The 24592-nt window shown below is 43.8% G+C and overlaps 1 protein-coding gene, 1 non-coding gene and 1 pseudogene across 3 annotated transcripts in view; all 3 read right to left on the bottom strand.

The window, feature by feature from the left end:
* The window catches only part of ST6GALNAC5 (ST6 N-acetylgalactosaminide alpha-2,6-sialyltransferase 5), a 212752-nt gene that overhangs the window by 103660 nt on the left and 84500 nt on the right, over positions 1-24592 (bottom strand). The gene's annotated exons all lie outside the window — the stretch shown is intronic.
* On the bottom strand, positions 6782-23147 carry LOC142429056 (triple functional domain protein pseudogene; annotated as a pseudogene).
* LOC142438051 (U2 spliceosomal RNA) lies at positions 17747-17937 on the bottom strand. Its single transcript, XR_012782517.1, has one exon. It is a non-coding gene; the product is annotated as a U2 spliceosomal RNA (small nuclear RNA).

The raw sequence follows: 24592 nt of genomic DNA, 5'->3' as shown, positions 1-24592 counted from the left end.
AGTCAATCTGCTGGGCAGTTCAATGCAAGGCAGAGAAGGCCACCTGTTAAATTGCCACGCAGCTATCTTGAGATATTTTCTTGAAGGATACCAAAACACCAAACTCACTGCCACGAGGGGGCTTCAAACAGTTTTGAGAAAAAGCACCACTACTTTAAAATCTATTTTTCATGAACCTTTTGAATCTTTCTCACATAAATATTAATTATAATTATCATCAAACTCAGAAGGTAACTTCTAGGTTCATGGAAGGAAAATTAGTATGACATGATGTTGGAGAGGCAAACTGTGGCTGAATTTTGCAGAGTACCAATATCAGTCCTAATTATTCCCTCTTCCCTGATCCCTTCAGGTCCAAGACATTCAGACCAAGTCACGTCTTGCATCATGGACAGTTTCTTGGAGGTTTGGTACAATGACCGGCATCTTTCCCACAGCGGTGGTCTTAAATGCATAGCAATCCAGTTAGCCAGGGAATGCATTATGGGCTCTTCAGCTATTGTCAATAAAGCAAAATTTTATTAAATTCTATTTTTCTGAATTAGAAAAACAATTGTGTGACTACTTGTCACAATTCTTTTATGCGACACATTCTTTTATGTGACAAGCAACCAGTCAAGTTCTAGCTCACAGCAATATCTCTACTGTCATATTTCCCTTCATCCATAGCCTCTCTTTGGTACTATTCCCATCCTAGGCACCCCCTTCTTCTCTACTCTCACAAGATCTTTCACAAAGGTTCCCGGTAATCCTACGGACAGGGTCGAAAAAGAGGTAGAGATTATCCACAGGGTAGAAGAGGTGCACATCATGAACTATGCTTTTTGAAGTCAATTTCATCTCTATATCAGTAGGAACTACAAGGGGGAGTAAAAAATTAGTGCTATACAATCATAGAAAACTTGGTTCAACAATTATCAAAACATGAAGCTCTTATTTCTCAACACCTTCCCATCTAGCTTCCTGCACTTCTGAAGGCAGGGTCTCCTCTCTCGAGCCCTTCCCCAAGAATCCCACACTCTTCAATTCACACCACATCAGAAAGGCAATTTTCACATTTTTCAGGGACACAAGTTGTGATCCTCTTCAATATATTTGAGTTATGGAACAAGAAGAAGCCGGACAGGGCAACCTCAGGAATGTTGGGGAGATGGGTGAGATGGACCAACAACCGATGGCAGCCCTTGCCCCTCACAAAGAACGAGGAGGTTCACTCGTGATGGGAAAGACTCCTTGGTGCAACATTGCTGGCTAGTGTTTCGTCCACATGATCATTCAGCGTCCTTCAAGGAAATAAAGAGCTTATCCTTTTGGAGTATCTGCCCCCCCAAAAACAAAACAAACAAAACAAACACCTTAAAATACAGTTGCCAAAAGCCTTTTAAACTGTCCTCTCTGGCTGGCATGGTGGTTACGCATTGAGTCGTGATCTGAAAGTTCAGCAGTTCAAAACATCCAGCTGCTCCAGGGAGAAAGGCAGAGACAGTCTGGGAAACTTGGGAGGGCAGTCCTCCCTGTCCTACAGGTTTGCTGGGAGTCAGCATCAACTCGATGGCAGTGGCTTTGAACAGATTCCCTAGAAGCTGCTGCTTTGATAGGATTTCTTGGAAGGCACCTTGAGGAGAGGAAGCCGGTGTGTTCCTGAGAGAACTCACCCGCAGCTATCCATTTATTGAAAGATATGTTTAAACATGTTTTGTTCAGAATAAACCTGTGCACGCATGTACTGGAACTAGGAGCAATGCTTTTTGACTTACCCTCATGGAAAACACAACAATGATATGGTTGATTTTACCTATTTCTTTAGAACTCTCAGTACACAGGAGGATTTATACATCTCCTTCTGCTTTCTTTGGAGTTGATAGAATACTCTAATGAGTGGAAACAACAGCCATTTTTCCGTTTCACCCAGGCTATGAAAAAAGAGACTAATTAAAATGCAAGGTGAATACGTGGTATTTTGGTTTAAAAGATATAAATTAGCACCATCTCTTTTGTGATGCTTTTTTATTATACTTTTCCTAAAATAAATGAGAGCATGTGTGTATGTGTGTAGGAGAGAGGAGGGGGAGAGAGAGAGAAGCAAATTCATCACAGACTCAACAGTGTTTGATCCTTAGATATCAAACTTAATATCCTTCACACCCCTATGCCTTTAGATCCTTAAGATGCTATTGAAATTTAAAATGTCACAAAGTTGCTTTGCATGTCCTGGACCTCCACTTCAAGATCTGTGCTGCAAAAACGGGTCTTTGTTAAAATTGGTTGGTGACATTATCCCACTTACTAATTGAGCTTTGGCTCTATAATTACATCTCCTTCAAGTCCTGTTGACTTTCTCTTGTGAGGCTCTAAACTTCTGGTGAGTGGCTTGCCATTTGATCTGGGATCATCCGGACTGTCCCGTGTCTTTAAACTCCTGGTGGCAGGCATGTGAGTAGAAATGAGCACTGTGCTTTCGATGCAACAATAAGTAGCTCTCAATTTTTAAATCATGTTTTCTTTAACCTCTTTCCTCAACTCTCTCTCAAAGTTATTCCATCTGCCTCTCAGGTTCTGTATATATACAGTTGGTTCAACATCCTTATCGCAGATTGCCAAATGATTATTTCTTTAACTCAGGCAATTGTTTACACTTGATGAAATGATCAGTCTGATTTGTTTCATTTTTGGACAGTTAGCCCTCACTACCTGCTTTACATTAATCCATTCATCCATGCATCCAAAGGCAATCCCATTCGGCACTTCCGACGGGGAAGCCCTTGTTATGGGCACATGTGATTCAAAGGTTGGCAGAAAACAAAAGCAGTTCTTACATGAGTGGATGTTATTTGACAGTTTAGTGAGAGAGGAAGGCATCAGTGATACGAGTTATTATGACAACGCGTAACAGGGACATTCAAGGAAAACATCTCTGGAGAACTGATGTGTGATCTGGAAACTGCAAGGCAAACAAGCATTAACTAAAGGAAGAGATGGGACAGGCACGTTGCAGGCAGCAGGAACAGCGTATGCAAACCTCCTCTGGGACAACACAGCACGGAGGGCTTGAAAAGAGGCCAGTGTGGCTGGTGAGCAGTGGGGCTTAGAGGAACCTTGACGGTGGGCGATTCTGGAGGAGCTGGCAGGGGCCCACCACAAGTGGACCTTACAGACCTTGTTAAGAATTAAGGGGTGACAGCATTCAATTTTCATGCTCCCTGCCTAGTTCTCTGTTTTCATTTGCTATGCATGGACATGTGTTGTGATGATGTAAATAAGAATTCCACACAGGGGAACTCATAGAACTTCCCATAACCTCTGACCATTTGGGTGTGCGTGCAAATGATTACTAATTGGGATGGAATTCTAGCCAACCAACCAAAGTGCTTCACAGGCACGTATTTGCGTGGCTGTTGTTCATACGCACACACACACACAACATACATGCTGTTATATATTTTTTATATGTTGTTAAATATAGAGAGAGATATATTTAAAAGGGGGCATTGAGAGTCTCTCTTTGTCTCCATTCCTTGAGCAAAGTGAAATGAGCCTTAGGATGTTAGGCCTCAGAGAAGCTGCACAGTGCATAAGTGCCCCCGGACTTGTTCCTGCTCATAACCTTCTGTTTGATCAGCAACCAAGGAAAAGGAAACTGCTTTTGATGCCACAGTTCTGGTGATCCCAAGGAACAGGCTTTTAAAGATGATTGAATAGTCGCAGAAAGCCTATTTTGGACAACGCTCTGGGCTGGGTGCCCTGGGAGAAGAGGAAGTCGTAATTGTTCATGGGAAGATTAAAACTTAATAGAGAATATGGGACAAGTGAATAAGAATGTGACAATTTATAAAGCTGCTCCGATGATTCTGGGGAGTAGCCAGCTTTGAAGGGCAGTCGGTCCTCAAATAACTGAGCAAAAATGAGAGCTTCAACTGAACTTTTGTAGGAAATTTGCAATCAGGCCTTCCCTTCTCTCTACCCACCCCCCCCTTCCTTCGGAAAGCATCAACAACATTTGGACATGGCCCTGGCTCACTCATTTCTCTCAGCATATGTCCACTTCGAAGCAAGCCAGGCCAGGATTGCCCATGTTCTGTTGTGCCCACAGGCCACACCAGAAGGTCTAGAGAAACAAGCCAAAGGACAAGGACCAAAAAAATAAAAGCTAAATGTAAAAATCAAATAACAAAAGAGAGGGAGAAAGATAGATATGGTTATGCTACTATGTTATAAAAAAGTGCATTTACAATTCACTGCCATCATGTCAATATTGACTCATAGCAACCACTTATGGGTTTCTTTTTAAAAAAATCATTTTATTAGGGGCTCATACAACTCTTATCACAATCCATACATACATCAACTGTGTAAAGCACACTTGTACATTCATTGCCCTCGTCATTTTCAAAACCTTTGCTCTCCACTTAAGCCCCTGGCATCCACTCCTCATTTTCCCCTCCCTCTCCACTCCCCCCTCCCTCATGAACCCTTGATAATCTATAAATTATTATTTTGTCATATCTTGCACTGTCTGATGCATCTCTTCACCCACTTTCCTATCGTCCATCCCCCAGGGAGGATGTTATATGTAGTTCCTTGTAATCTGTTCCCCCTTTCCAACCCACACTCTCTCTACCCTCCCAGTATCACCACTAACACCCCTAGTCCCGAAGGGGTCATCCGCCCTGGATTTTTCTGAGACTATAACTGTTTACCGGTGCAGAGACCCTGGTCTTTCTCCTGTGGAATGCTGGTGGTTTTGAACTGCCGACCATGTGGAAGACAACCCAATGCATAACCGCTACACCACCAGGGCTCCATAATTATATTTACATAAAGACATCAAAAAGTAATAATAAATATATGCAGATTTTCGGTTCCTATACATGAACTAAGCATACATTTTTCAATCTACCCTCCCAAACCTATGGAGATTAATAAGGAGAACAAATAAAAGTGTTTATAACCCCGGTCTATAGCACGGCCAGGAGACAGGGAATTCTACAACTCTCAACTTACTCAGAAGTGGGGAGATAACTAGAAACACGTAGCCAGCACGGCAGCCCTTGTTGGAGCGAAGTCAGGTGGAGAATGTGTGGGAAAGAGGAGAAAACAGCGGGGTCCAGCCCTGGCGGAACACAAATAAAGTCATTTCCAGAAGGAAAGTGTCCCCTATTGGGGACAGGCAGTTGATTTGGAGGAAGGGGTGTTTTTAAGCCTAGTTGGTGAAGCCTAAAAATAAACCAAGTCCTCAAAGTTAAGAGTCTACAACAAAAGAAAAAGCACACCTCCACACCCTCAACTTATACAATGTGTCCTCTACTCATATTTTAAAGCAAGAGCATCACAAATGTATCAATCGAACACTCTTGAACTAACAAACTGAGTTTCTGTAAAAACGTAGCCACTCAAGGTCACCAGTTCTTCTGGTCCGGGAAAACACAAGACATCTTAGTGGCAATTTCTTCAATCCCTGGAGCCTTGTTTTCCTTCAATGCCACCAATAGAGTTTGGACATACTCCTTCAAAATCATTTGGTATTGGTCATATATTCCTTCCTGAAATGAGTGAGCATAGACCAATTTTTTTCTGGTACACTGACTCTGATATTCCTATCTTTTCTTGAAACTTTCTGAATCACTCAATCTTTGCCCATTGTGTTAGGCCTGGTTGACTAGAGAAACAAATCCAGAGACACCCATATATGTGTGAGAAAGAGCTTTATATCAAGAAGTAATTGTGTATCAGAAAACATCCAGCCCAGTTGAATTCAAGTCCGTAAGTCTGATATTAGTCTGTCGGTCCCTCTTCAGACTCACACAGTCTTAAGCAATGATGGCCAAAGGCAGAAGATCGGAGGCTGATGGGTGCAGAGATGTGTGGATGCAAGGGTGGTGACTCAGACAGGTCTCAGCGTGGCTCCTCAACAGGAAGGTGAAGGCAGAGACGGTAACTCTCTGTGGACTTTTCGGGGGAGGGGGTGGGTGAGGGAAGGGGTTGGGGGTAGGAAATGTCTCCAGAGAGAGACATTTATCTCAGTGGCACTTCCAAAGAAGGTCATCAAACTGGGACCTGATGGAAAGGCTAAACTCCACCCATGTCTTCTTACAGGTGTTACCTTGGCACAAAAATCGAACTTTTAAATACTGCATTACAAAGTCTGAATCCTTTATTCAGTTCTTTCAGCTCGAGAAATGCCAAAGGAGTTCACCCCTTGTGGTTTTTTAATTCCGGGTTTTTGTACATCTCATTATAATGCTTTCTTTTGTCTTCTCAAGCTACCAAATGTGTGGACTATGACCAACTATAGATAATGTTGTGAAGGAGAAACAAGAGCACTCAATTTTGCTCACGCAGGGCCTGTTGCACAGAGCGAGAGACAGCCGTTCAACAGAACAAGAAGATACCGAGTGGTTTAAAATCAGCAAGGTGTGCGTCAACGTGGTGTCCCTTCAGCATATTTATTCTATGCAGATGCTGAACAAACACTCTGAGGAGCTGGGTTACATGAAGACCATGACATCAGGGGTAAAACCTGCCAGACTGTCTGCTCCTCCCTGGACGCCCCGGTCTCTTCCCTTTCCCTTTGAAGGTCCAGCATTCGGTCATTTGTTTCACGCTCCGCCTCTGGGTTCTCTCTTGCTGGGTGGCCTGGGGACAGTCATCTCTCCTGCCTCGGTTTGCTCAGCATCCCCCTCCCTCCGCCAGGGAGCTGTTCGGGGCAGAGGAGAGAGGGCGCTGGCAAGCATGTGACTTCTTTGGAACTCAAACGACATTTTCCAAAGATCACGCTGTCAGCTTACGTATCCCTAGTATCGGCACCAATGGGGCTCAACTCTGTTCTGGAACAAAGGGACGGCCTATCTTTTCCAAAAGGCGATGTGCTCATGGTCACGTGGTAGGCATCTGGGACCTGTTGACAGGCCTCCCCGGGAAGATGGATGGAGATGGTGTCTGGCTGGCTGCTGCCGTCCCCTTGGCTGTCCAAGTCCTCTCCATCCCTCCGGCCCCTCTGCCGTGGCCTGGGCTGTTCTGGGGATGTGGATGGGCTCCTTGAGGGCTCCCTTCAGGCGGATGTTCCTCTCCTGGATGACTTCCCGGATGTGCTCGATGCCATCTGCTTGTTCTCTATGCTGGAGGCCTTCGGGACAATCTTATTATCTGACGCTGGCGTCCTCCCTACCCACAGCGCAAACTTGCAAGGCTCTCCTGCAACGTGCTCCGTGACACCAGCTGTGAGGTGAACAACTTGCTCTTGTACAGGTACTTGCTCCTGCGTTGGAATCACTCCCCTCCTTCCTGAACACGAGGAACATTCCAAAGAGGAAGAGGTGCCGCTTTGGGTCCCTCCGGATTGAGGTTTAGGGGTCCCTCCTTTGGAAGGATTCCTGCAGGGTGAGTTCTCCCCCAGAGACACAATGTCTTCATGGAACCCTCCCAGCATGCTGAGGTGCATGGCGTCCTTGGCTCACTTTGGCACTGGACATCACCTCAGGCCATCCTTCATCTGCCCTTCCCCTCTTCACAGAGCTGGTGCTTGGTGATTGGCTACACAGGCTTGATAAGGTAGGAAGAGATTGAGTTGGCCAATCCGTGCCGCTGCTGAATCTCATCAATAGGATCCTGCGTGCTCTAAGATCAGCTGCGTGGGGTCAGGCTTATTTTTGCAGTAAGTGACATGCACCTGAAACTTGCCTGCCCAGGTGACAAAGCAATGGCTGACGTCCTCTGGTAACTGCTCGTGTTTTCACAGCTCCTTTAAGATATGTTGGTGTGGAACTCGCTGTGGAACACGTTGGTGAAGATGATGAGCTCCTTGTTGACCCTGCTGGCCGGGATCTCCTCCACACCGCTGGTCATCTCCCACAGGTGGGTATCCATTCACACCCGCACATCCCTCACGTAGGCCTTTTCTCTCTGAATGAGCTCTGCCATGAAAAACTCTTTCCTGCGGGCCGACTTGCGCTTCTCCTCGCTCAGCTTGTGGGCCGCGTCCCGGAGCTTCCCCTCGAACTGGGGGTGCCGGCCGGGATGATGGCCAGCTGAAAGCCTTTACTCTATTTATTGGAATCAGAGGGATCCTCAGGGCTTTCTCCAAAGAGCTCCTGTACTTTTCCATGCATAGACTCACAGTCTTCGATATATAAATGACACTACCTCGTTTGGTTAAAGAACTGGAAGCATTTAGTGATGAGGAGCAAAGACTATAGTTTGCAGTAGGGATTGCATCTCAATGCAAGAAAAAGAAAAGGAAGAAAATTCCCACAAGTGGATTCATAGGGACCATCAGGATGAGTTGGGAAAATACTAAGATTATCAAGGATGCTATTTTGCCCGGACCCACAATCAACCCTAATGTAAGCAGTGGACAAGACTTCAAATAATGTATTGGCAAATCTGCTACAAAAGACCTCTCTAAAGTGCTTAAAAGATTGGATGCCACGTCGAGGACTATGGTGCACTTGACCTAAGCCTCGTATGCATATGGTAGGTGGACGGTTAATAAGGAAGACCAACAAAATGATGCATTTGAATTTTAGTCTTCGTGAAGAACACTGAATGTATCACTTATCAACTGCCTGATGAACTGAGCCCAGGAGTGGAATGGGACACGAGTTGGACTACAACCAAAAGGCCCCCAGTTTGAAGTCACCCGCTGCTCTCGGACTAAAGGGAGGCCTCTGTCCTCATAGAGAGTTACAGAACCCCAAGGGAGCAGTTCCACTCTGCTCTGGAGGGTTGCTCTAAGTCAGAGCTGTCTCAGAGTGGCGGCTTTGGCTTGGTTGCCAGAAGAACAAACAAACCTGTCTTGGAAGAAGTAAAGCCAGAATGCTCCTTAGAAGTGAGGATGGAGAAACGTATTCCCAGTTATGTTACCAGAAGCCGCCAGTCACTGCAGAAAGGTATCATGTTTGGTGAAGTAGAGGGCCAGTGAAAAAGAGGTGGCTCCCTAATGAGGTAGGTTGACACAAGTGTGGTCACAATGAACTAGGACCTGATTGGTTCTGTTGTACTCGGGTGGCTGTGAGTTGGAATTGAATCAAAGGCACCTTACAGCATCATAGGGAGCCCTGGTGGCAAACACAAGTAAGCGCTGACAGCTAACCCAAAGCTTTGTTGTTTGACTTCACTCCGCAGTTCGGTGGAATAAAGACTTGGCCATCTGCTTCTTTAAAGAATTCAATGCAGAAATCTCATGGTTATATGGGGTGACTATGAATCGAAATCCCTCTGAGGATACTCATCAACAATAATAATTACAGTCTTAGTACTAAATTTCTTGGATGGTGATCACTCTACCATCATTATATAACTGAATATCTTTTTTCCTTTGGTGGTTCAAGTTGGCTGGAAGTAATTAGGAATAATGTGCCGTGTCTAACACTGTCTTTGAGTCAGATCAGGAAAATCTGCATGTACGAATGAGTGGATGGAGTTAGAGATAAAGCAAAGGTTCAAAATGTGAGTAATTGCTGAATATAAGAGAAAGTAAAACGTTTCCAGATGAAGCATTTCTTATTTTCCTCTAGGTTATAAGTCTCTCAACATCACAAGGTAGGAAAAGAAAAACTGATATAGCAAATGTTTCAAAAGCACATCCTTGGAAAAGGATTCAAGAAAAGATATCACTTCCCTAATTTCCCAATAATTTTAAGAAGTTTCTGATCACCTTGTGAACCCAGAAAAGTTTCCTCGTTCCAAATTAAAAGGTTCACTTAAGCATCATCTTGCCTCTTCCTCCAGATTGTACATGATTTTGATTATTGCATAAAACTTCCAGATGCCTAGAACCTGGGAGGTAGTGGGAGTTACATCGATAGGTGGTGGAAATATAGCTGGCCTTCCGTAGAAAGGGGTGTGGCAAGGTTCTAGAAAGAAGATAGAGATAAAACAGATCCTGCATTCTCAGACATGATGGACATTGCATTACAAATATGAATGAAGTCCATAGTTGACCTAGCTCGAGACAGAAAGACAGATGTCCTGGGCTTCACAGAGAAGGGACATGCCAGGGGAGGAGTGGGCATGGCTAGTCTGCCTTTTGGAGCATCACCGGTGGCTTGCCCTGTCAGCGCTGGCTTTCTGGATTGAGTTCTGCCTACTATTGCCTCAGCAACCTGGGCAGAATGGGGGTAACGATTTTACTCTCGTAGTACAATAACAACAACAATTATGGTGTCCATGTTGAGTTTCTTAGATTATGACCACTGTCCTGTAATTATGTAGGAGAATTCCGTAGGGAGCAGGAAGGAATAAATCTTTAAATTTCCTGCAACACAGCATTATACATAGAGTAACGGCGTCTCCCCGCCCCCCTTGATCCATTGTGATGTAGTGAATGATTTCATCTGGGCTTTGTACTCATGGTTGTGAAGAAACACTAAGTGATTGAGTGGAACTAATGCAAAGAAGGCGCATGGAACCCTTGTTTTGTAGAAACTACACCGACACAGTGTGTGAAAATTTCCCTGGGACTAGCTGGGAAGAAGGTGCTTGTGGCCCATAAAGTGTATTGGTCAGGGTTGCCATCCTGCTGGATCACTAATAGCTAATCCAGAGACTGAAAGACCTCAATACCATAAAGAAGGGCAGAGAAGGTCCTTTGTCCTGTGCTGAGAACCTCCTAGACCCAGGAGACAAAGAGTTTTAACATCGGACTTAGCAGGGACCATGGTTGAGCAGAAACTGTTCTGATTGAGGAACTACATCCTGAGTTATTACTTCTAAATTGATCCTTATTCTGAGTGTAACCTGTTACTGCCCTAACACACACATAATTGTGAGTACCGCTTGTGAGCTCCGTGTGGCAACTGCAACCAATCAGTGAACTCAGCAGAGACAGCACCTGGGAGGGAAGGCTAGTGTTAGAACAAGGTTAGAGTGGAGATGGACCTGACCTCCGCCTCATCGAGATCAGTTTGGGGCTGATTGCTCCACTCCTCCTGGGATCGGATGCATCATTTCACACTTGCTTACCTCAAACTGCTATGGAGGCAGAAGTAATCTCGCTAAAGAATTTCACCCCTCTAATTTTGGAATCACTGCCTTCGTTGATTCTAGTCAGGGGAAAGTTCTGATAACAGCTGGACCACAGATACTTTTTATTTTGTCCATTGTAGTTTGGCTATTCTCTGCATTTTCCAAAATCCGTCTTAATTTGATAACCAGAAACATAAAGAAGGGACATGCAGTGTCTTTTATTCTGCATCTCCCCACAGAGAAATGAGGGTGATGGGAAAAGTAAGGGGAAGAAATGATTTCTGTTGCTTTGAAGGAAAAGAACATCAGTCAGGAAGCAGCTGTGTTCAGAAGCAGCCACAGCCTCTGCCTTTGCCTTGCCTCAGCCAGGCTGGTGGCTCAGTAAGTCAGGATATGATTAGAGCAAGTCAGAAATAAAATAAAATACATACAAAAGCTCAGATTGAGTGCAATAAAAATTCTGATAAAAATACATAAGCTCAAGCAGGAAAATGAAAGGAAATCAACAAGAATGGATGTTTATTTAATGTGGATTTATGGATTTCATTAGCAAAAGAAATCAATTAATAATAACTAACTTCTAAACAAAACCCGGCTCGCACTAACAGCTGAAAATGCACACGGTAAGCGCGGCGCCCGTGATTTGATGGTGTGAGGCTCCATAATTCTCGCACCCTAAGTTCTTTGTTCTTCATTTTATCCAATATAAAAAGGGCACAATGAGTGAAGAGTATAGTAAAATATAAGATATTAAAAATGTAAATAGATAATGATGAATATAGGCCATGATGCCTTTGTCGAAACTCATAGGACTAGATAATACAAAAAGAGGAAACCCTAACATAAACTACGGACTTTGGTTACTAATAATGTATCAATATTGATTCATCAGTTGTAACAAGTGTACCACATTAATGCAAGATATTAATAATAGAAGAAACCATGTAAGCTGGAGGGACACAGGTGAATTCTCTGTAGCTTCTGCATAATTTCCCTATAACCGCTGACCCAATGACTGCTGTATTAATTGTTTGCCGAATTTATTTGTATCTCTACATAGCCAAACATACTTGACATGCTTAGAGTAGGAATGAAGTAATGAGGTTTTAAAGTGCATGCAGTTCAGCTTTATATGCAAAGGGAGCTTTACAATGACAGGTCGACATAAAGAACAGGTCAAACATGCAGAGGAGGCTTTGGATCCCTGACCTTTGCCACCTTGACTTTTCTCAGGTTGGTAATAATAAAAATAACATCCATTCAGCAACATCTATCCCAGGAGCTGTTTCAGATCTTTCATTTACCTGCTTGAATCCTACCACCTGCCTCTTTCCCTTTTTGTGAAATGCTGTTTTTCAAAGCATTTTGGTGTTGGGAGTCAGGGAAATCAATTCCAACTCACAGCCAGCCCACGTTGTAGAGTAAAACCACCCTATTGTGTTTTCATAGCTACCTGCTCTTTATGGAGGCAGCTAGCCAGGTCTTTCTTCTGCAGTGCCACTAGATGGATTAGAACTGCCAAGAATATTACACTGTTGTAAGGCAGCCAACTTATGCACAAAGTGGGATATGGGGATACTAACAGAGAGGTGATAGTGTTATAGAGTGTTTGTGAAACATAGCCAATGGTATATAGAGGGATTCAGCAGAGTTTTCAGTGGTTGATCTTTCCAATGTATATTGCCAGGCAGTGCTTCTGAGATTTCTCCGGATGGATGTGAACCACCAACTTTTTGATTAGTTCATAAGTGTGTTAATGATTTGCACCATTGACTGACTCTATCTATCTATCTATCTATCTATCTATCTATCTATCTATCTATCTATCAAATCTACCAACCCATCTATCGAATCTAATATACAATATACATATATCTACATACATACACGCACACTTATATGTATACATACATACATACATATATATGATCTATAACACTGACATCGACCTGATTCTCACTCATAGCAGCCCTCTTCAGGGTTTCCTAAGCGATTAATCTTATAGAAGTAGGCAGCCTTGTCTCTCTCTTGAGACACTGCTAGTGGGTTTGGACTGTAGACCTTGCGGTTAGCCCACAGTGCCACCAGGGAAGTGGTATGTGTGCATGTGTGTATGTATGTGTGTGACACAACTACTACGATTGGCACTATCATTATCATTTGATTACTATTCCTGGTACCTGAGGCAATCTTGTGAGTGTGTCTATTAGTTGTTTAGTGTAGTGTGGTGTAAGTTGGGAGTCAGTAGATCAAATTCTCATCCCAGTTCTGCCCACTGCACATTATTACATGCGGCGAATTGATCTCTCAGGGGTTCAGTCCCTCATCTCTGGGAGCAAGGCAACAAAGTGAGCCTCTTTGCCTCTCGTTGATACATAGCATCAAGTCATCTCTGACCCACAGCAACTCTGTACACCACAGAACGAAGCGATACATGGTCCTGCATGTGTTCCTCAGGATTGTCCCTACGCTCAGACCCGCTGATGCAGCTCCTGTCCCCATCCATCTCGTGGAGGCCCTACCCCTTTACCAAACCTGATGTCCTTCTCCAGGGACTGTCCTCTTCTGACAGTACGTCCCAAGGATCGGAGACGAAGTCTTGCCATCCTTGTCTCTAAGGAGCACTCTGGCCTGACTTCTTCCAATACAGATAGATTTGTTCTTTAGTAGTCCATGCGATTTCCAATACTCTCCAGCACCACAATTCAAATGCATCTGTTCTCTATGGTTTTCCTTATTCAATATCCAACATTCACATCCATAGGAAACAATGGAAAATACCGTGGCTTGGGTCAGGCACACCTTAGTCCTCAAAGAAACATCCTTGCTGCTCAATACCCTGAAGAGGTCTTATGCAGCAACACAATGCAATGCATCTTTGATCTCTTGACTGCTGCTTCCATGACCATTGATTGTGGATGCAAGCAGGAGAAAATCCCTGATAATTTCAACCTTTTCTGCATGTACCATGATGTTACTTACTGGCCCAGTGGTGAGGATTTGGGTCTTACATTGAGTTGTAATCCATACTTCAGGTTAAAATTCTTGATCTTCAGCAGCAACTGCTTCAGTTCCTTCTCCTTTTCAGCAAGCAAGGTTGTGTCATCTGCATACCACAGGGTAATAAGTCTTCCTCCAGTCCTGATACTGCAATCTTGCTCATACCATCCAGCCTCTGGGGTGATTTGCTCAGCAAAGAGATTGAATATGTGTGGGGAGAGGACACGGCCCTGTCGCACACCTTTCCTGAATTTAAACCATGCAGCATTCCCTTGCTCTAGCCAGACCTGTTGATCCATCGTGTACAAGTTCCTCGTGAGCACAGTGAAGTGTTCTGGAATTCCTGCTCTTCGCAAGGTTAGCCACAGAGTATAATGGCTCACACAGTTGAATGTCTTTGCATAGTCAATGAAACACAAGTAAACATCGTTCTGATATTCTGTTCTTTCGGCCAAGATCCGTCTAAAATCAGCAATGGCATCCCTTGCTCCAAGGCCTCTACTGAATCCGGTCCTGCCAGAACTTCTGGCAGTTTCCTGTCACTTACCCCTCTTAAAGGCTGCAATTCTACAGTGCTTGGTAGCAAGTCCCCTCAGGTGAGTTAGGTTCCCAGGACAGACAGAACTCTGTTTCCTACAACCCCCTCCTCTAAATCCCTAGACTGTCCCTCAGTCTTAAGTACCAGTTAGCAAGGCTGTGTCACTGCTTCCTTCCCAAACTAAACCCAAGGCATAAAGTCAGATCCCATCGAGGTTTCCCAGGAGGTAACCTTTATGGGAGCATCTTTGCCCTGTAGGGCGGCTAAAGGTTTCCAATGGCTGACCTTGTGGTCAGCAGTCAGGCCAATGCTTTCTCACAAGTACGACCCGGGCTCCTCCTGTGACATCTGAGAGGGTGCAAAAGTACCGGAGAGCTATTTTACTCTGATGACCGTGCAGCCTTATTCATTTTGTGACCATGATGAGGCTTGGGAATCGTAAAGGGGAAAAAGAAACCATGTCAACGAGCTCCCGAGGAGATGCATCTCATGCTTTTCCTTGGCGGTCCCTGTGGGAGAAACACCTCTCAAGTTCATCAACCTGGGACGCTGCTCAGTTCACCCATCCTGCAGACCTGCCTGACACAGGGCTGTGGCCTCAATTACAGAGGCAGGGGCACGGCTGCCCAGGGTAGCAGCGGGTCACAGCTGGAAGAGCCCTTGTCTAGTCCAAACATTCGTTTTTACACATGAGCAAACTGGAGCTCAGAGAGGCCAAAGGACCGGTCGAAGGTCACAGAATGAGTTAGTGGGAGAGCTAGGTCTAGAAACGACACCTTCTGGAGAGCTGGCGTGGATCCTCTGCTTCTAACACCAGCCCACCAGCTTCACTGTCAGCGTGGGCGATCTCTGGCAACAAAGATGAGCTAAAAAAGCAAGTACAAATGGGATACATTCTCAGTATCATGTGGGCCATCAGTTCTCAAAACCAGTCCCAAGAAGACTAATTCCAATTCGTAGAGAGCAAAGCTTATTTTCCTTCAAGATATATGCTATTCCGTCCTAGATACAATCATTCTGGAGCGCTAAGCCACTGGACAGGAACCTGTGCGAAATAAGGACCTGGTTGAATGGCCTGGGAATGAACCTGAGGTTCCCGAGGTGCTTCTGGAGCAGAGAAATCTGGCATATACTGGATGACACTCACCGCAGGGGGAGTATTTTTATGCAAGTAACACTTCCTCTGTGTTTGTTTGCCAACAATTCCCTCCCAATGACCTCAACTTAAGTATTTTTGTAAGCACAGCTGTGCCCATTTTTTTACAAGTTGCTGTAAAAAATTCCCATAGCACAGTATATTTACAAATATACCTGGGTGTGGGTGTGGCAAAGAAACAGAAGGAAGTGCATGTTTGAGTATATGAGAGAAAAGGTAAATGATATATGGGAGAAAGATAGGTAGAGTGAGTAGTATGTTCTTATTTATACCATTCTTCTCATATTATGATTTCAATATTCTACTTCTTTTCTTTAAATAAGTGGTGTATGAGATGACTTCGGCTCTCTAATACTGAAAACTGGCACCGTTTGGAAATGTTATACTCTTGTGTTTTGGTATCAGAGCTAGTACCTTCGCTCACGGAATGACGAAGCTGCTCCCACCGTTTCTCACCGGAAGGAAGGTATGCTGCCTTTGGCGAGATCTTGTTCTGGTTAATCAAAGGACCACAGCACAGCTCTAAGGAGCGAGCGCAGGATGCTGACTGGGAGTTTCTTACAGTAAGGAACTTAGTAACTCTCCTGTTGCAGAAAGTTCCCATCCTCTGCAGCCCACGCCTAATCTCTCTTTCACTGGATAGGGACCACGGGTTTGAATTCTAGTCAATGAACAATGGGGCTGAATGTCCTGAAGCACTCTCAAAACTGGCACTTAACAGCATTTGTGAAAACTTTCAGCTCTATTTTTCCTTAACACAGAGCTGTGATGGTATAATAGGTTATGGCTTAGGTAACTATGGCAAAGTCAGCAGTGTGAAACCACCAGCCACTCCTTGGGAGATAGATGAGACTTTTTACTCCCATAAAGAGTAACAGTCTAAAACCCACAGGGACAGTTCTACTCAGTCGTATAGGTGACCCTGTAGGGTCATTATGACCTGCAGTCATCGTGAGTTGGAATCAACTCAACAGCAGTGAGTTTTTTGTTTTCATTTCCTTGATACAGCACCCTGGCAGGCTACAAGATAGAAGGTCACCTGACCTTGAAAGAGTACAAAACAAAGCCTTGTTGTATGAAATGATTAACATTTGGGGCTTCTTTCTTTCTGTTTTTTTCTTAATACTTTTATTGGGGCTCTTACATCTCTTATCACAATCCATACATTCACCTGGTGTGTCAAGCACATTTGCACATATGCTGCCATCATTTTCAAAGCATTCTCTTCCCACTTGAGGCCCTGATATCAGCTCTCCACTCCTTCCCCTCCCTCCCCCACCTGCTCTCCCTCAGGAACCCTTGATAAGTTATAAGTTATTATTTTCATATTTTAAATTGTCCTCTGTCACCCCTGACCCACTTTTCTGTTGTTTGTCCCCCTGGGAGAGGGTTATAATTGGTCCTTGTGATTGATTCCCCCTTCCTCTCCACACCCTCCCCTAATCCTCTTTTATCTCTACTCTTATTGTTGGCCCTGAGGGGTTTATCTATCCTGGATTCCCTGTGTTGTGGGCTTTTATCTGTAGCAGTGTGCATGTTCTGGTCTAATCCTATTTGTAAGGTAGAATTGAGGTCATGATAGTGGGGGTAAAGAAGCAATAAAGACCTAGAGGAGAGTTGTGTGTTTCATTGGTGCTATAATGCACCGACTGGCTCATCTCTTCCCCTCTGTGAGGGGATGTCTAATTGTCTACAGATGGGCATTGGGTCTCCACTCCATGCCCCCCCCATGCATATTGGGTATGATCTTGTTCTGAGTCTTTGATGCCTGATACCTGATCCCATTGACACCGCATGATCACACCGGCTGATTTGCTTCTTCCATGTGGACTTTGTTGCTTCTCAGCTAGAAGGCCACTTGTTTATCTTCAAGCCTTTAAGACTCCAGACACTATATCTATTGGATAGCCGGGTACCATCAGCTTTCTTCACCACATTTGCTTATGCACCCATTTTGTCTTCAGTAATCGTGTTTGGAAAGTGAGCATTACAGAATGCCAGATTGTTAGAACAAAGTGTTCTTGTGTTAAAGGAGTACTTGACTTGAGGCCCAAATGTCTATCTGCAACCTTAATTTTGTTTTTTCATTTTTTTGGTGTACCATTCCTGGAAGTACTGTAATACCAGGTCGATACGTGGAGTGAATGGAGCAAGCTCCTATTCCATCTCCCTGCTCCAAAAAACCATTTAATATGTTGTCCTCTGATAGAGGACATATCAGATATTAAACTGATAAGAACAGATACTACACTTGATGTTAGCCAAAAGGCCGAGAAGCAATGCAACCTTAATTCTTAACATATAACATTCACCCCTAAAAGATACATTCCCACTTGACCTTTCAGTTTTTCTCTAAACTGACTGCAAACAGATAAGCTCAATGTCCAATGTGACATCATCTATGTAATTAACTGTTGTCGCAAAGGCTCCAGGCTCAAAAGCATGTCCCAGAGCAGTGAGTTGAGTGCATCCCTCACACGTCATGCATCCAAAAATCTAGATTTCAGAAGAACCGAACTCTGAAATTACACTATCTTTCATAACATTCTAAAGATAAAGCTTTCAAGTGAATTCTCTGCTTCAGATGTTTTTGAACTATATTTTATCATGCTTCTATGGCTTTTTAATGACCGTGATATCGTTTAAACCTAAACAATCCACCATCTTAAGTTACTTCAAAAGCTAAATTTCTACTTATTTCCTGCTATATGAGAATGTAAATAAATAATTAGAAAGCTACACAATATAGCTTTTAGGCCAATATTATTTATATTATCATCATTCTAGGTATATAAAATACTTTCATCCAAAATTTCAGTTAATGCCTCTGTATTAAAAAAAAGTAAATCCATGAATTTTGGATGTAGTAACATTTTGTTTTCAAAGTTAATGTGCTGCCAATAAATAAATTATAGTTATGAATTTAAATGGCTACCCATGAAAATTAGAACCACAGATGAGTAAATAAAAATGTGTTGCACTTTAAAAATGCATTTTTCATAAGCTTAATATTTCACAAGAGAAAATTAGATTCATCTTACATAGTCAAGCTTCTAATTTATCTCTGATGATGAAGGTTGTGTATCGACTTGGCTGGGACAATATTCTTTGTGGTTAGATGTAGTCATCCCATGATGAGATAATGCATAATGGAGTCACTTTCAAGATGAGACCTGCTATCTGAAATCAGTCAATTGAAAGAACATTTCTTTAGAGGTGTGGCCTGCTTTCCATGTCTATGGACTCTCTGGCAAAGCTCCCTGGCTTTTTGGCTGGAACTGGATGCTATGTCTGGCTAGTTCTCTGACCTCTGATTCTTTGAATTTGAGCCAATGGCACAGTGTATTATTGCCTGCTGGTCCTGGGACCCATAGGCAGGCCTGGCCTGCTATCATACCAGCTGATCTGGTATTCATTTACCTGTGCAGCCAGTAGACTGATGCCTGACCTGTTCCTTATGGTGTTTATTCACCACTTGCAATGATGTGAATGAGGAAAATTTCCAGCCTGGCATCTGACCCACAGACTTGAAACCTTTTAGTCTATACAACTTCATGAGCAATGTCGTTGAGATACATATGTTTCTGCCAAATGTGCTACACATATAAGCTTCATTGGTTTTACTTCTCTAGAGAGCCAAGCCTAAGACAATGTATCTTTAATTTAAGTTTGTAATCTGACAGAATGCTCACCTACCCAATAGGGATAGTCACCAAATCTACTGCTGTCCAGCAGATTCTGACTCACAGAATCCTATCCAATGAAGCAGTACAGCTTCACGGGCTTCCCCAAACTGTGAATCTCAACAAACCATGTGTACCTGTCGATCCTTATGTAAACAGCATGGTATCATTAAATTTAGGTATAAAAGCACAAAAACAAAATCATTTAACACTGTTAGGTAAGGTCATTTAAAATGCTAAAACAATAAGCAACTGAAACTTGTTACCATCTACAAACCACTTTGGATTACTCTACAAAAAACTCTCACAAGGCAATTTGGGTAAATGCATTTTTCTTCCCTGACTTTCCAAACACAGCTTTGTACTAGCTTGTTCAATAAAGTGAGCAACAAAGTAACAGTTCAACTCGATTACGTGGAAACATTGTTGACACTCATTCTACTCAGAGGTAATTACTTGCTCTTAATGCAAGGTGCTAATGATAGCTTTAAATTCTGTAGAATTATTAGGTTGATCCAAAATCAAACCTTCCCAATTCTTCTCTTAAAATCCTATTCTACACCTACATTGTCAAATTCAATACCTAACTTGACTTTTCTGAGAAAAAAATAACCACCAAAACACTTCTCACTTAAAATAAAATAACTGGTCCCAAACTTGGTGAAGAAAACAGATGCTTTGTCTTGGGAAAGAGGCTAGCAAAGAATAAGGAAGTGGAGGGGAAGTATATGCTTTCAGTAACGCATCAGAATTGTGAATTGTTGCCTTTACTCTTTTTTTTTTTTTAATGTCCTAAACCACCCAAAGACTCAAACCCAGTGCCATGGAGTTGATTCGAACTCATAAGCCATCCACTGTCATTGAGCCAGTCCTAACTTACAGGCACCCTGTACATGGTTTCTTGATGGGGACTGAGCGCCTCACCTTTCTCCTCTGGAGCAGCTCCTGGTGTGAACTGCTGGACTGCCTTTCAGTAAGTAGCCCTCCCATGGGTCTTTGTCCAGTGCACTGAAAATGCAAACTTTTGTGAAGGCCACCAAACTAACACCACCACGAAGCCACAATCAAGGGAGAATCGTGTTGTTTTACCCGAGTCTACATTGAAGCTAACTCGCTTAAACTCAAATTTCTGTACACTAAAAACTGATCTTTGCATTAACAGTATTTATGGCCAAACGAAGCAGGATTTTTCTTAGCCTCATTCTTGGAATCAATAAAGAACAACAGTACACGGCTATTCCCCCTCCCTCCCCCCCCGTGAATACCGAAATGACTTCCCCACCATTCTTCCACTAGGAGGAAAATGATTCTTCTATCACAGCGAGGGGGAGAGAATGCATGGCTTCTATTAAGACTAATGGAGTTTGGGATGCAAAATTTAGCTGTCAGGAAGGAAGTTATTTGCCACAGACCCGGAGAACAGGAGGGAAATTTCCCAAAGCGTCTCCTTCTAAAGCTAGGTAGGTGCTTGCTGCTTTCTTCTCTCTCCCGCAGGAGTGCGTGAAGCCTGCGCTCATGACGTTCTCCTGCCAAAAGTAAATGAAATACCTTCCCTAAATTAGAGGACGGCAAATAGCACACTGTAGGCTCAAGTATACCAGTTGTGCATCCATGGCCCTCTTTCCCTCAACACAGAAAATTCCGGCCGATGGAGGGCAGAAAGCACCAGCGACGGAAAACAGGAAGCAGGGAGGAAAACTCCATGACCCGGGGCTACGGCTAGAGAGCAGGAAGAAAGAACACTCACTACTTTCATTTCCCACAATTCTGCTCCTTGGCTAATCAGAACACCATTTTGACAACAATGTTTTAATCTCCCATTTTTCTCCCACAAAAATCACATCAGGCATCACAAATCTATTTTACTGGAAACCATAGCCGTGTGCCTAAGGAATGGGCTCAGCTTTAACCTAATGCAAACTTAGGCAAATCTTTGCATCTTAGTGTGTCTGCACGAGATCCCCCAGTCAGCCAGCAAGGAGGGTTTCACAGAAGCAAAAGCAAAGTCCTGCTTAGCAGACCTTGCCTGGATGGCGGAGAGCCCCTACCCAGGACTCTGGCGTTGCCCTGGGTCTGGACAGGCCCGGGGAATCAGGCCCAAGAACCACCTCCCAGAAGGCCCAGGCTGTCAAATATCCCATTGCCCACTGTATCACCTTCTGTCTCTGTTTCTGGGGCTTTTCCATTCACAGAGATGGTTTTATAAGACCTTTGTCTGCTTGGTGTTACTTGCTAAGCTCCACGTGTAAGGGACATAGTTCCCCCTGCCCCTTAGGTCCGCAAACAAATGCTGAGAAAGAACAGGTGGTGAGAGCAAGCAAAGTTCCTCCAGATGAGAAACAGAATCAGGCTGGAAGCTAAAGCCACCCCTTCATTAGCTGAACGACAGCCTGGAAGGCTGCACTTTAAGAGGTGCAGCAGCTTTCTACAGGATGTGCTGCCTTACTTAACAAGTGCAATCCATTTGAAAGAACCTTTTTTCAGATTACAGTCCATTGATAGATCCACTCATTTGCTTATCAAATACCTACTATATACCATGTTCTGTTTAAAGTACTGGGAACAGAATGGAGCAGATCTGGGTCTTCACGGAGTTTTCATTTATGTGTGTGTGTGAGTGTGTTGTTTGTGTGTGTATGTCTGAGAGAGAGACAGAGAGAAGCATGACAGGCAGAGACGGAATAAATGAGGAAATAATCAGGAGAATAGGGAACAGGAATAAATTAGGGACAATCTAATGCGTTCTCTGTACCTTAATTTTTCCTCCCTATTCATTCATCCCGGACCTGTGATTAAACAAACTTTCTCTCTTGCACACCCTATCAAAACATTTCTTAGCTCTAGATCATCTGGGTCCATAAACTATTAGCTGTGGAAGTGATGCAATAGCTATCTATGTCTCTCTTTTAAAACCTGAATGCAGTTGCAGTGGAATTGTTGCTAGTGTTCTCCGGCAGAACGGGACTCGTCTACCCCGAGATTTCTGGCATTGTCTGTCAGGGCCAGTACCTCTGCATGCCTACCAGGATGAAAACTGCAGCCCGCGCGCGCGGGCAGCCTGAAGGTAAGAGAGGCCACACCAGGGAGAGACAGTTCTCCCCTCTTTGGATCTGCCTCCTCCTCTGGCCATGCGCTCCTCAGCACACAGCCACTAAATAAATTACCTGCTGCGAACACACACTTCTCATGTACCTTACACACCAGCCAACCCACACCTTATATCTGTTCTAGAATTCAATGTTCACACATTGCTGTACTCTAAAGGAACCATGCACCGTTTGAAATGTGTACTCACTGAATGCTGGTTGCATACTCTCTCTGATTTTATGTCATTTCCCTAAGTTAGATGCCATATCTTGTCATAATACCAAGTTAAAAGCATGAACTGAGGCACTGAACAAAGGAAAAAAATTCAGCTGAACTCTCACATTATTGTAGCTCTATTTGTTGATATAGATAATTGGATAGCCTTCTCACAGCTGTAATAAAGGGCTATTACATTGGGTGAGCCCAGGATACCATTCAAAAGACTTTGGGAATTCTGACTTCAGAAGTCAGTGCGACTGGGTATCACCTAGCAGGGCGTGGAAGACTGTTTAGAGAAGTGGGCTTTCTCATCAGGGGCATGCCTTGGCACTTTAACTTTAAATTTCCTTTTTTTTCTTAATTTGTATATGACCTCAAGCAGAACCCAGGCAGCCAAAGAACCTAGAGTATTTCCCATTTGCTCACCGACTAGCTGACCAACCTTGATCACAGAGGGGCGACAATGCATACTGCTTTGGCCGTCATAGCAGTTCACCGTCATGCTTTATCCTATGGACTCTGGGGCCAAAGTGTATCTGAGTTTGAATCACACAACCACCACTGAACTACCTTGAAAATGAGTCATATTTTTTGGCCTTTCTTTACCTCCGTGTACTCATCTGTAGATAAGAACAGCCTCTCTCAGAGGCCCTTGTGAAAACACAGAGATGAATACTTCTCCTATGCTTAAATCTGTCTTGGAAGAGTGCTCCTTAGAAGCAAGGATTATCTAGCTGTCATCTCATCTATGTTGGACATATGTCAGGAGAGAGCATCCCTGGGGAGGGACATCATGCTGGGTAAAGTAGGGGTGAGTGACAAAGAGGAAGGCCCTTGGTGAGATGGATGGACACAGTGGCTACAACAATGGGATCAGGCACAGGGACAGTTATGAGGATGGCACAGGGCCAGGCAGCGTTTCATTCTGCTGTGCACAGGTACAGGTCACTGTGGGACAGGACCACACGATGGCATGTAACACGAGCAACAACAAGATGCTTAGGGAGTCCCTGGGTGGTAAAACTGGTTAAGCAATTGGCTGCTAAATTGAAAGGTTGGGGGTTCCAGACCACCCAACTGTCGCTAGAAGGAATTCTGAAAAAGCAGCCATTGGAAGCTCCACGTAGCACATCCCACTGACATGCACATGGCCACTCTGCGTTGGAATTGACTAGAAGGTAACTGTTTCAACTGTTTCTTGTGTTTCCTTCCTGGTTGATATGCTTAGAGCAATGACAGGCAAATTAATTTTTCTTAAAAGTTAGCTGTGACTAATTGGGTGCAGAGTTGTCTCATGAAGATAACGGGACAGCCCAGACACTCTGGGAGTGACTCGTGTGTTAGGTCCCACGATCATGTTAGGGAGAAGTAAGGACGTTGCTGTTAACAGAGTTTAGGATGGTTTAAATGAGAACATATGTTTTGACAGGGATCATTCTTCAGATTGCTATGTTTCTGAAACAAATCCAGTGCAAAGGGGCTTCAAGTTAAATTCTCCACAGACCTTGGCATACATTTCGGTGGCTGTGGGGGAAGAGAGGCCCGACTAATTCTTCCAGATGCATCATATCACGTTTCACAGAGACCTTATGGAAGATCTCATCCATTTCTAGGCCAAGAGTCGAAGTTGCTCTGATTGATGATGAGAGAGAGTAGGGTCCAAGAGGAAAAGCAATTAAAAATTAAGAGTCCAAAGGGATCTCAGTAGGCAGGACCAAGGTGAGAGCCTGCCAAAACCCAGAAGATGAATGGCAATGCTGAGCATTCCAGGAGGGCACCATCGTGTTCTATGCACCACTGGGCTTCTAATGCCCAGCACAATGCCTGGTTCATAAAAGGCTTAATAAACGCCTCCAAATGACAAAATGAATAAATACAGAAATATATTATAATAACAAAATGAATGAATGCAGAAATGTTAATCAGTATTCCTCGAGAGGCTCTCAA

This window comes from Tenrec ecaudatus, chromosome 1 (assembly GCF_050624435.1).
Source record: "Tenrec ecaudatus isolate mTenEca1 chromosome 1, mTenEca1.hap1, whole genome shotgun sequence".
Lineage (NCBI taxonomy): Eukaryota > Metazoa > Chordata > Mammalia > Afrosoricida > Tenrecidae > Tenrec > Tenrec ecaudatus.
The sequence above is the reverse complement of the archived record's forward strand: the minus strand, read 5'-3'. Positions and strand labels throughout refer to the sequence as shown.